This window comes from Aulonocara stuartgranti (genome assembly GCF_965226115.1).
Source record: "Aulonocara stuartgranti genome assembly, chromosome: 17".
Classification (NCBI taxonomy): Eukaryota; Metazoa; Chordata; class Actinopteri; order Cichliformes; family Cichlidae; genus Aulonocara; species Aulonocara stuartgranti.
Window position 1 is genome coordinate 14797333 of NC_138953.1, and position 9873 is coordinate 14807205.

Genomic DNA, 9873 nt, shown 5'->3' on the forward strand with positions numbered 1-9873 from the left:
GAGGTGTACTGTTTTCCCTCCTTGTAAATCTCACATTTGATGATGGACCACAGGTTCTCAATGGGGTTCAGATCAGGTGAACAAGGTGGCCATGTCATTAGTTTTTCTTCTTTTATACCCTTTCTTGCCAGCCATGCTGTGGAGTACTTGGACGCGTGTGATGGAGCATTGTCCTGCATGGAAATCATGTTTTTCTTGAAGGATGCAGACTTCTTCCTGTACCACTGCTTGAAGAAGGTGTATTCCAGAAACTGGGAGTTGAGCTTGACTCCATCCTCAACCCGAAAAGGCCCCACAAGCTCATCTTTGATGATACCAGCCCAAACCAGTACTCCACCGCCACCTTGCTGGCGTCTGAGTCGGACTGGAGCTCTCTGCCCTTTACCAATCCAGCCACGGGCCCATCCATCTGGCCCATCAAGACTCACTCTCATTTCATCAGTCCATAAAACCTTAGAAAAACCAGTCTTGAGATATTTCTTGGCCCAGTCTTGACGTTTCAGCTTGTGTGTCTTGTTCAGTGGTGGTCGTCTTTCAGCCTTTCTTACCTTGGCCATGTCTCTGAGTATTGCACACCTTGTGTTTTTGGGCACTCCAGTGATGTTGCAGCTCTGAAATATGGCCAAACTGGTGGCAAGTGGCATCTTGGCAGCTGCACGCTTGACTTTTCTCAGTTCATGGGCAGTTATTTTGCGCCTTGGTTTTTCCACACGCTTCTTGCGACCCTGTTGACTATTTTGAATGAAACGCTTGATTGTTTGATGATCACGCTTCAGAAGCTTTGCAATTTTGAGACTGCTGCATCCCTCTGCAAGATATCTCACTATTTTTGACTTTTCTGAGCCTGTCAAGTCCTTCTTTTGACCCATTTTGCCAAGGGAAAGGATGTTGCCTAATAATTATGCACACCTGATATAGGGTGTTGATGTCATTAGACCACACCCCTTCTCATTCCAGAGATGCACATCACCTAATATGCTTAATTGGTAGTAGGCTTTCGAGCCTATACAGCTTGGAGTAAGACAACATGCATGAAGAGGATGATGTGGACAAAATACTCATTTGTCTAATAATTCTGCACTCCCTGTAGGAAGTTGGATTTAGATTAAGCCAGTACATTTGCAGTGCATCAGTCTCATTGTACTATTCATGTATTTATTGTTAGCTGTTCCACTTTGGAGACAGAAGAGGAACTCAGCCTGCAGCAGCAGACAGACTGGTAGAAGAGGAGCTCCGACCTGTCTGGATCAGATCCCAGATACACATCAACAACTCAAGAGTTCATTCAAGGTGTAATTTTGGTTGCTAACGGGGCCAATGGCGCGATATGGCAGCCTCACTTCTGTCAGTCTGCCCCAGGGCAGCTGTGGCTACAACTGTAGCTGCCTCCACCAGTGTGTGAATGTGAGAGTGAATGAATAGTGGAATTGTAAAGCGCTTTGAGTGCCTTGAAAAGCGCTATATAAATGCAATCCATTATTATTATAACATTGTTGCGTGTGTGTGTGTTACCCAAAAAGCCATTTTGCAGGACAGAGAAATCAAAGCAATTCTTATAATTAGTATTTAAATGCATTCAGTTTGTTTGTTGGACGACAAAGAATCACTGAACACCGCCGTTTAAATTGTTAGAGCTATAGCAGGAAGTTGCCTTTATCTTTAATAATGTACCAAACTTTTTAAACCATCTTAAAAAAAAAAAAAGATAAAATGTCAAAGAAAACAACTCCTCAAGAACTTGTTTTTAAGTTTGTAGTTGGAACCCATTGTAGCAGGAAGCAGGTATTTAGGGCACCTGGACTAAGACATTAAGGATTTCTTATGAAGTACAAGCTTCTTTTTTCCCTTTTTGCAACCCTCCTCCATTCCACCTCCATTCTTACTTTTGCATATTAAAGGTAAGAATTGTGTTTGATTTGAACCAAAAACTTCCCCACATAGAGCACCTTGTAATAAAATAAAATGCATATAAAAGTTCTTCCTGCTTAATGTTCAGGATCATTAGTTAGAGCAGTTGCACTGGTGAAACATTTTAATTTCATTACGGACACCTGCTTTTAAGTCTACCAGTTCAGTTTGATTCATCCATCCATCAGTTCTCTTATTCAGTTCACTGGGGAGCTGGAGCTTATCCCATACACACCAGGGAAATGTCGCTGGTAACCTGCTAATCTAACCCCACCAACTGCATGTATTTGGACCGTTGGAGGAAGTTCAAGTACCTGGATAGAACCCATGCAAACACAGGGAGAAAATGCAAACCGAGTTCAATTCATATAGCACCAAATCACAACAACAGCTGCCTCGAGGTGCTAAGTCAAAATATGCACAAAGGGTAAAATGATGGACAGGGGTTCAAAATCTAAATATATCATTAGGATAGTACCAAAAAACCCCAAAAAACAGAGTTGGTAACATAACAGGCTCTGAAATGGCACGTTTGCTGTGGCTGCGGGTACCATTATAGGATAGGTCTTGAAGTAATCAACTGCTCCTGTATTAAACACGGCTTCCCAGTCATAATAAAAGCTCCTGGTGAAATTTAAAAAAAAAAAATTTTTATTTGAGAGCATTTGCGTACGTGCTTGTCATTCTGTCTATAAAAATGATTGCTCAAAAGGTTTTCAATAAATTCTGAAAAAAAGTGTGTTGCATTGCATTTGGATAGTACTTGTTTTGTATTGAATTCTATTCCTTTAAAAGTGAATAATGCCCTGAGAGTCAATTGCCTTGGTGGCTGACTTGGCCTCAGGATGTCGCCAGGCAAGAATCAAGCGCACCCAAAGGGAATCAGTGATCATGTGCGCAGCAGAGGGGGAGTGAGAGACGAAAGGAGCAGCGGCAGAGCATGGCAGTTGGTGTTGTGTGATTACACGTGCGTTATTTAACCTGTAAGTGTGATTAGCTTTGACGGGTTAACTAGTATGATAATAGCTATAGTTGTCTGTGCATGTTAAAGTTATGCCTCGGTATATTGATACCATATTGGTAGGATTATTTAATTATTTAATTAATTTGTTAATGCCAGTGGCCAGAATGTCCTGCAATAATTACATCAAGCCGTTAAAGGATTTTTCTTTTGTTTATTGTTTAGTTTAACTGCTGTTAGCTTGCCACGTTCTTGCCTTACTACTAGTAACTTGTAGTGATGGGTCGTTCGCGAACGAAATGGCTCTTAGAGCCGACTCTTTGACGTGAACGACGCGAGCCGGCTCCTTATCGCGAGCCGTCACATTTTTTTTTTTTTTGTTTTTTTTCCCCCTCTTTCTCTCACCCTCTCTCTCTCGCACTTTTTTTCCGCTTCACTCTGCACGCGAGTCTTGTGCTTTATGCTGGGCAGTGCTTTATGCCCTCATTCATGAGGGGAAATTACAGTGAGAACATGTGGAGGCTGTTAGAGGGATAACATAGTGAGTTCAGTGCATTGATGTGACACTGTCCTGAAGGATTGTTATTCTTTATGGTTAAAGAAATTGCACTAATTTATTCATATTTATTATAAATAATCCTAATTATACATCTTGCTTCCATGTTTGTATCTTGTGTCACTAAAAATACATTTTATTTTAATTTTATATATTGATCAATGACCTGCAGAATCTCCTTATCATATTAAGTGATTCATAATTGTCACTTTATGCTTTCTCCATCTCTAAAGTGATGACATCCTTGCATTACATCCTTTAGGTTCATTTTCTGCAGGCAGGTTTCTGACAGAGAACAGGCAGATTTAGAATATAACATGCAGCGTTCTATAGATGGAAAAAGAAATGAAAAATTACATGTATGTGCTAACTTTCTAAACACTTTGTTACATTTATGATAAAGTAGATTAAACACATTTATGTCTGCCTTGGCTCATAGTTCTTGTCTTTAAATGAACTTTGTCTGTGTGTGTTTCAGGTCCTGCACTCTCAAAGACTGCACCTGTATGGCCAGAGTCGCAGAGACCTGCAGCCATGTCGCTGCTCTTCTGTTTAATGTAGAAGCAACAGTGTTGATCCGTGGCACAAGGACTGTTACAGATGAACCTGCATACTGGGTTTTGCTGGGTAATATGACCAAGATACAGCCAGAGGTTGGCCATAAGATAGACTTCTCCTCTTCAGCTGCCCAAAAAAGGCTCTCAATCAAAACATAAACAGACCATCTGTAGTGACAGGTAAAAGGAGGGGTCCTCAAAACAGAAAAATCCCACCTGCTACTTTGGAGGAGTTGTCACTGCTATTGGATACTTTGCTGGAACACAGTAAAGCTGTGGGTTGTGGGAATGACCCATAATGTTTTATCTAGGGGTCTAGATTTATGCCTGTAGTGCACTGCCATGTAAATAATTTGCATTTACTGAATATATACTGACTGAGTACCACTGTTCAAAAGTTGAATAAAGAAACAAACTAATTTTTGCCTCTTTTTTTTTTTATTGAAACCACCTTATAGAGCATCACATCAGTTACAATGTAGAATCCATGTCATTTATAGTTTACAAATGACAAAATGTTTACACAAAATCACGAGTGTTTACATGACATCACCCACTACTAACATTATTTACTGTATCTTTTGAAAAAATACAGCAATTTTAACAGCACAAGACTTAAGAATATTTAACAGGAGCAGGTTTCATTTTCCCCTGGTTTTATTATCACACTGTTCACCAAAACGCAGCAAACCTTCACCATCTTATCCAGGAGGGTCACCTCTTCACCCTCACATGGAAGAAGTAATCTGATTGGCATGGTGGTATGTTTGAAGCAGGTCCCTTGTGTAGCGCTGGAACCCAGTCATGATGTTTCATCCATTTCATAGGCTGGTTTGCTGCAATAATGCCAAATAATTAGCATCTCTATAGATAGAAGGTAGTTCTGCAAAATCACTCAGTAGGATGTTTGTTCTAATTTGCTATGACCTCAGAGCGCATAGAAAATAAAACTAATAGGCTATAAAGAGTGATATGAACATATTTAGAACTTACCGGAATGAAAATGTCTGGAGCACCAACAGATATTTGGAGATGGAAGAGAACTACACGTCAGCTCGTCTCACAGCTGCTATCCAGGCTGGACGCCTTCGTTTGGTAACATCAATACACGAGCTGCCTCATGTTGCTTCCGGGTTGGGAAAGAATGAAAAGATAAACCCTTTTCAAGCTTATTCTCTTGCCGGTCGTGCGATCGAACATTGCAGCCGACCACACAGCAAATACGAACCATGGCTGTTGTGTGTGACTTCGCTCCCTTTTCACTTGCGCTAGACCCCCAAAATGGCGGATCGGGCCAAAATCCTTTCCACGGCCACCCCCCGTGACATCACGCTCCAAAGCCCTATAGTGCAGGAACAGAGCAGGAGGTAGAGACAGAGAAAGAGAGCCAGGGACAACAACATCACATTAGAAAGGTATAGTAATCATACACAACTATTTTCAGTTGCAGATGATAAAGGATTCAGAAAGTTTATTCATGCGGGCCCATATGACAGAGAATATGCATGTTCTTTTTGTTTTCATATTATAATTTATATTTAATTGTGTTGTGGTTTGCAGTGTTTTGTGTTGTTTCACTTTAAATTTGTAAAAGGAAAAAGCGGAAAATTGAAATAGTTAAAAGTTGAAGTGTGAATAGTTGATTTTTGTATTATATGATTTATTTATTACCTTTTTTTGTGGAGTGAATAAATAAAAGTATATTTACGGTGGCCCCTATAGACAAAGCACGTAAAAACTCCAAAACACGTACGAACTCTGAACCACATACAAACCCTGAAGCACGTACAAACTCCAAAATACGTAAAAACACGTAAAAACTCAGAAGCACATAAAAACTCAAAACACGTACAAAAGACAACAGAAGTGCTCCAGGATGCTGGGCGCAGTGTTGAGCTTTTGTTACCTAGTGGCTACACAAGCCAGCAAGTACCAACGACCGGATTTGGTGTGTGGTAATAACAGGTAAATGACCTTTTTTTTTTTAAAATTATTTGAATATATATGAGTGCCTGTGTATAAATACACAAACAATACACACATGCTTTCAATTGTGTAATTTAAGTGATCTAGTAGCTCTGCTTTGGAAGTTCAGTTCATGCTAGAAATGTGTTTTATATTTATATATAAACATATATAAATAAAACCACTTTTTTTTTTACGTTAGTAATTCCTTTTGTGCACAATTTTATATTATTGTTAATAATAAATTAATTAAAGCAACAAAACAACCTGAAGAGCCGGTTCAGAGCCGAAAGAGCCGGCTCTTTTTAGTGAGCCGAACCGAAAGAGCCGGATCTCTAAAAAGAGCCGGAAATCCCATCACTAGTAACTTGTAAGACATGTGCTATTTAGCCAACTAATGGTGTTACAGTGACCCCTTGTGGACATTGTCAACTATTGCTGTGTCTGAGTAGATGATGTGTTATGCTTGGTTCTTAGTTATCTTTGACATAGAATTCCCTGTTTCTGTTTCCAGACAACCATGCTTATAGTCAATTATACTGCATCCGCTCTAACCATAAGTTCATGTCTGGCTGTCCCACATTTGGGTTAAACATGTCAAGCTCTGATGTAACTAATTCTTCTGTGGAGCGCAATTAAAGACAGTGAACTAAACTCCTGGACTGCTGCAGTCTTTTTGACTGAAGACTTAGGCCAGACTTGTATACCCAGCACTTTCAGTATACCGTATTTCCCGGACTACAGAGTGCACCTGAATATTAGCCGCACAAGCTAAAATCAGGGGAAAATCCTGTTTTGTACATACATTAGCCGCACCTGACTAAAAGCCGCAGGTGTTTCAATGTTGACTTATCATATGTAAGAGAATATGCACAAAGTGAATTGTCAGGAAAGAGATGGCTGTTTGGAGACATCACTTTTATTAATATTTTGAAAAACAAGTTATGGGTACATATTTGCATAACTTTTTAGGGTATATGTACAAGTACCGGTAATTACAAGTACGAAACATGTACTGTGCTTCATAAATGAGTAACAAATGTAGTACATAACAATAACCTACAGCACACCAGAAAAATAGATTCGGCCTACCTTTTGGGCTCAGGTGCAGTGACACGGCTTTAACAAGAAGAAAAGTCAGTCATTCACCACCATCTTTCTCTTCTTCCTGCGCAAAAAACCACTAAAGTCCTCTCCTCCAGTGTCGGAAACGAACAGGTTCAGGATGGCTTCGTCATCCACTCTCCGCTTCTCTCCTTCGTTGTCACTTTCAAAACCAAAGAAATCCTCGTTGTCAGTGTCGGAGTCGAACACCCTCTGAAGGGCCATGGCGGTGTCCTCCTCTCCATCATGCAGCAGTCCAGCCCTTCGAAATCCGTTCCACGCTGTCAGAATCCAATGGTGGAGTTGGGCATAACTTGCTTTTCGCAAGTTTATCGCCGCTCATCATCCACGCCTCCAGCTGAACACGTAGTGCTACTTTGAAGTTTGTTTTTCGCGCTACTTCGTACGGCACTACGTTGCCTGGCGGATGGACATGTGACCAACATACCACTCTTGAACCCCGATCCTTCCGCCAGGCAACGTAGTGCCGTACAACAGCGGAACAAACAAAACAAATCCGCTCATGGACAATCCATAGAAAAGCCGCACCTGACTAAAAGCCGCAGGGTTCAAAGCTTGTGCAAAAAGTAGCGGCTTATAGCCCGACAATTACGGTATATATGTATATCTGCAGTGGAGGTTTGTGCTTGGAGTCAGGGCCGGCCCGTGGCATAGGCCGTATAGGCAAATGCTAAGGGCGCCGTCCATCAGGGGGCGCCATGCCAGTGCCACAAATGTTGAAAAAAAAAATGAAAAAAAAGTTGGTACTATTATTTCTAAATACAAAAAATAATCCCACGTTAATTTTAAATCATGCTTTTTATTTGTTCTTGTTTCTAATGTCTCTGTAAAGCACTTTGAATCACCTTGTTGTTGAATTGTGCTATACAAATAAACTTGCCTTGCCTTGCCTTAATTAAAATGCAAAGTAAAGCTTATTTAATAGAAATATTATTTGTTAAAACATTACGCACCCCCCCCCCCCCCCCCCTCCCCGCACGGTGCGCCCCCTCCCTTCCCGTATCATGGTTCCTTTTGGACGTCACCACATCAAAAAATCAACACAAGATGTCAAAACGGCCAAAACTGTCAGGTGCCCAGGGAAGAAAAAAGAGAAAAGAAGAGGAGGAGAAACGAGAAAAAGACAGAGGTAGGTAACGTTAGCCTACATGAAATTATTTGTCTGAATGTGATAGTAACCTAAATTTTTAGCATTAAGCTAATGTTACATGATTCGCTAATTGCTAATCAATAAATAGCTAGTTAACTGTTTTAACGTCAGTTAATATTGTGGAGGGGGCTAAATTGTTATGGAAAATAATAATGTAACGTTAGGTAATTACAGTACTCCCACCTTTCCCACCATTCCTAATTTGTATTCATCTTTTAAGCAGGTGTTTTTTGTTTACATTGTTATTGCCTTCTGGTTAGCTAACGTTTACCCTGCAGGTAATAGTCACTTTTCCACCCCTGTATATATTATAGTTGTAAGCCTAGTTGTTAAAGTGCACATCATTAATGTTAATTAAGCAATATCACATGAGAGGGAATGCTGTTTTTTAATATGAGCACTGCTGTGATTCGGTCAAAGATAATCATAACATAACATTCTCATATGATATTATACTGTTACTTTGCATTCTGCTATTCAGCATTTCACTGTAATGATGACAATAAATTGAATCTAATCTAATTTGCATATCAGTTAACATCATACATATATCTCTTTGGTTTTTCATTTATATAATATCATTTCATTTTATTCCTGGAATCATATGTTTTTATTATTAGACTTTAATACTCAGTGGTGTCACATACTCCTCTCTTCAGATGCACTGTTGAAGTTTCTAAATCCCACCCCTGGGCCATCTACCACATCTACCGCTGCTGCCTCCACTTCAGCAGCACAACCCACCAGTGATGCAGCATCAGCAGCACAACCCAGCCATGATGCAGCAGGATCAAGCGGTCTTCCTGTTGCCTCCACCTCAGCAGCACAATCCACCAGTTTTGCAGCAGCATCAAGCGGTGTTATTGTATTTCATATATTCATTTTTTTATTTTTTGTATTCATTTATTTATTCATATATTTTTTTATCTTGTTAATTATTCTGATTGTGAATTTGCTTTCTTTAAGTAAAAAAAAAAGGTCAAAGACAAAGCTATTCGGTTTCTTGTGAGTACATACACTACACTGCCAATGTAGGGGGGCGCCACCTAAAATCTTGCCTAGGGCGCCAGATTGGTTAGGGCCGGGCCTGCTTGGAGTGCTTCTTGTTCCTATTTAGAGAATAGATGTCTGCTTTCTTTGTCTCCCTGAATGCACCATTTAAATTATTAGAACCACAGAAGGAAGTTACCTGCATCTTTACTTACTCATTAGACTAGCTCAAATAAAAACTGATAAAATGCCAAAACAAACAAATTCCTAAGACACCTTATCACAACATCTGTTATGTTATTATGAGGTTGGGGTTTGTGGCTGGACTCCATTGTAGTTGGCATTTTCAGCATTTAGACTGAACTTCTCATAAAGCTTTTTTCTGTTTGCACTGGTTAACTTTGTAATTACATCCTATAATGTGTTGTTTGACTTGGATGAAAAAACCGTCCTACATACCAGAGTTGTTAGTTTAGAATTTTCTAATAAGTTTTTATTTTTTATTTTATTTTGACTTTTGGATTTTGATTCAGTTTAGTTTCAGTTACTTTCCACAGTGGATTTTTTCTTGTTTCAGTTTAGGTTATATGGTTTGAAAATGTTTAGTTTTACTTCATTTATTTAGTTTCATTGTTGATTTCAGTCTTTTTCATTATTATTT

The 9873-nt window shown here is 39.6% G+C and overlaps 1 long non-coding RNA gene across 1 annotated transcript; it reads right to left on the minus strand.

The window, feature by feature from the left end:
- Positions 1-3598: 3598 nt before the first annotated feature.
- LOC309691889 lies at positions 3599-7829 on the minus strand. The gene is made up of 3 exons (XR_014272142.1): positions 7040-7829; positions 4976-5324; positions 3599-4818 (listed from the first exon to the last, which is right to left on the minus strand). It is a non-coding gene; the product is annotated as an uncharacterized lncRNA (long non-coding RNA).
- Between the last annotated feature and the right edge of the window lie 2044 nt (positions 7830-9873).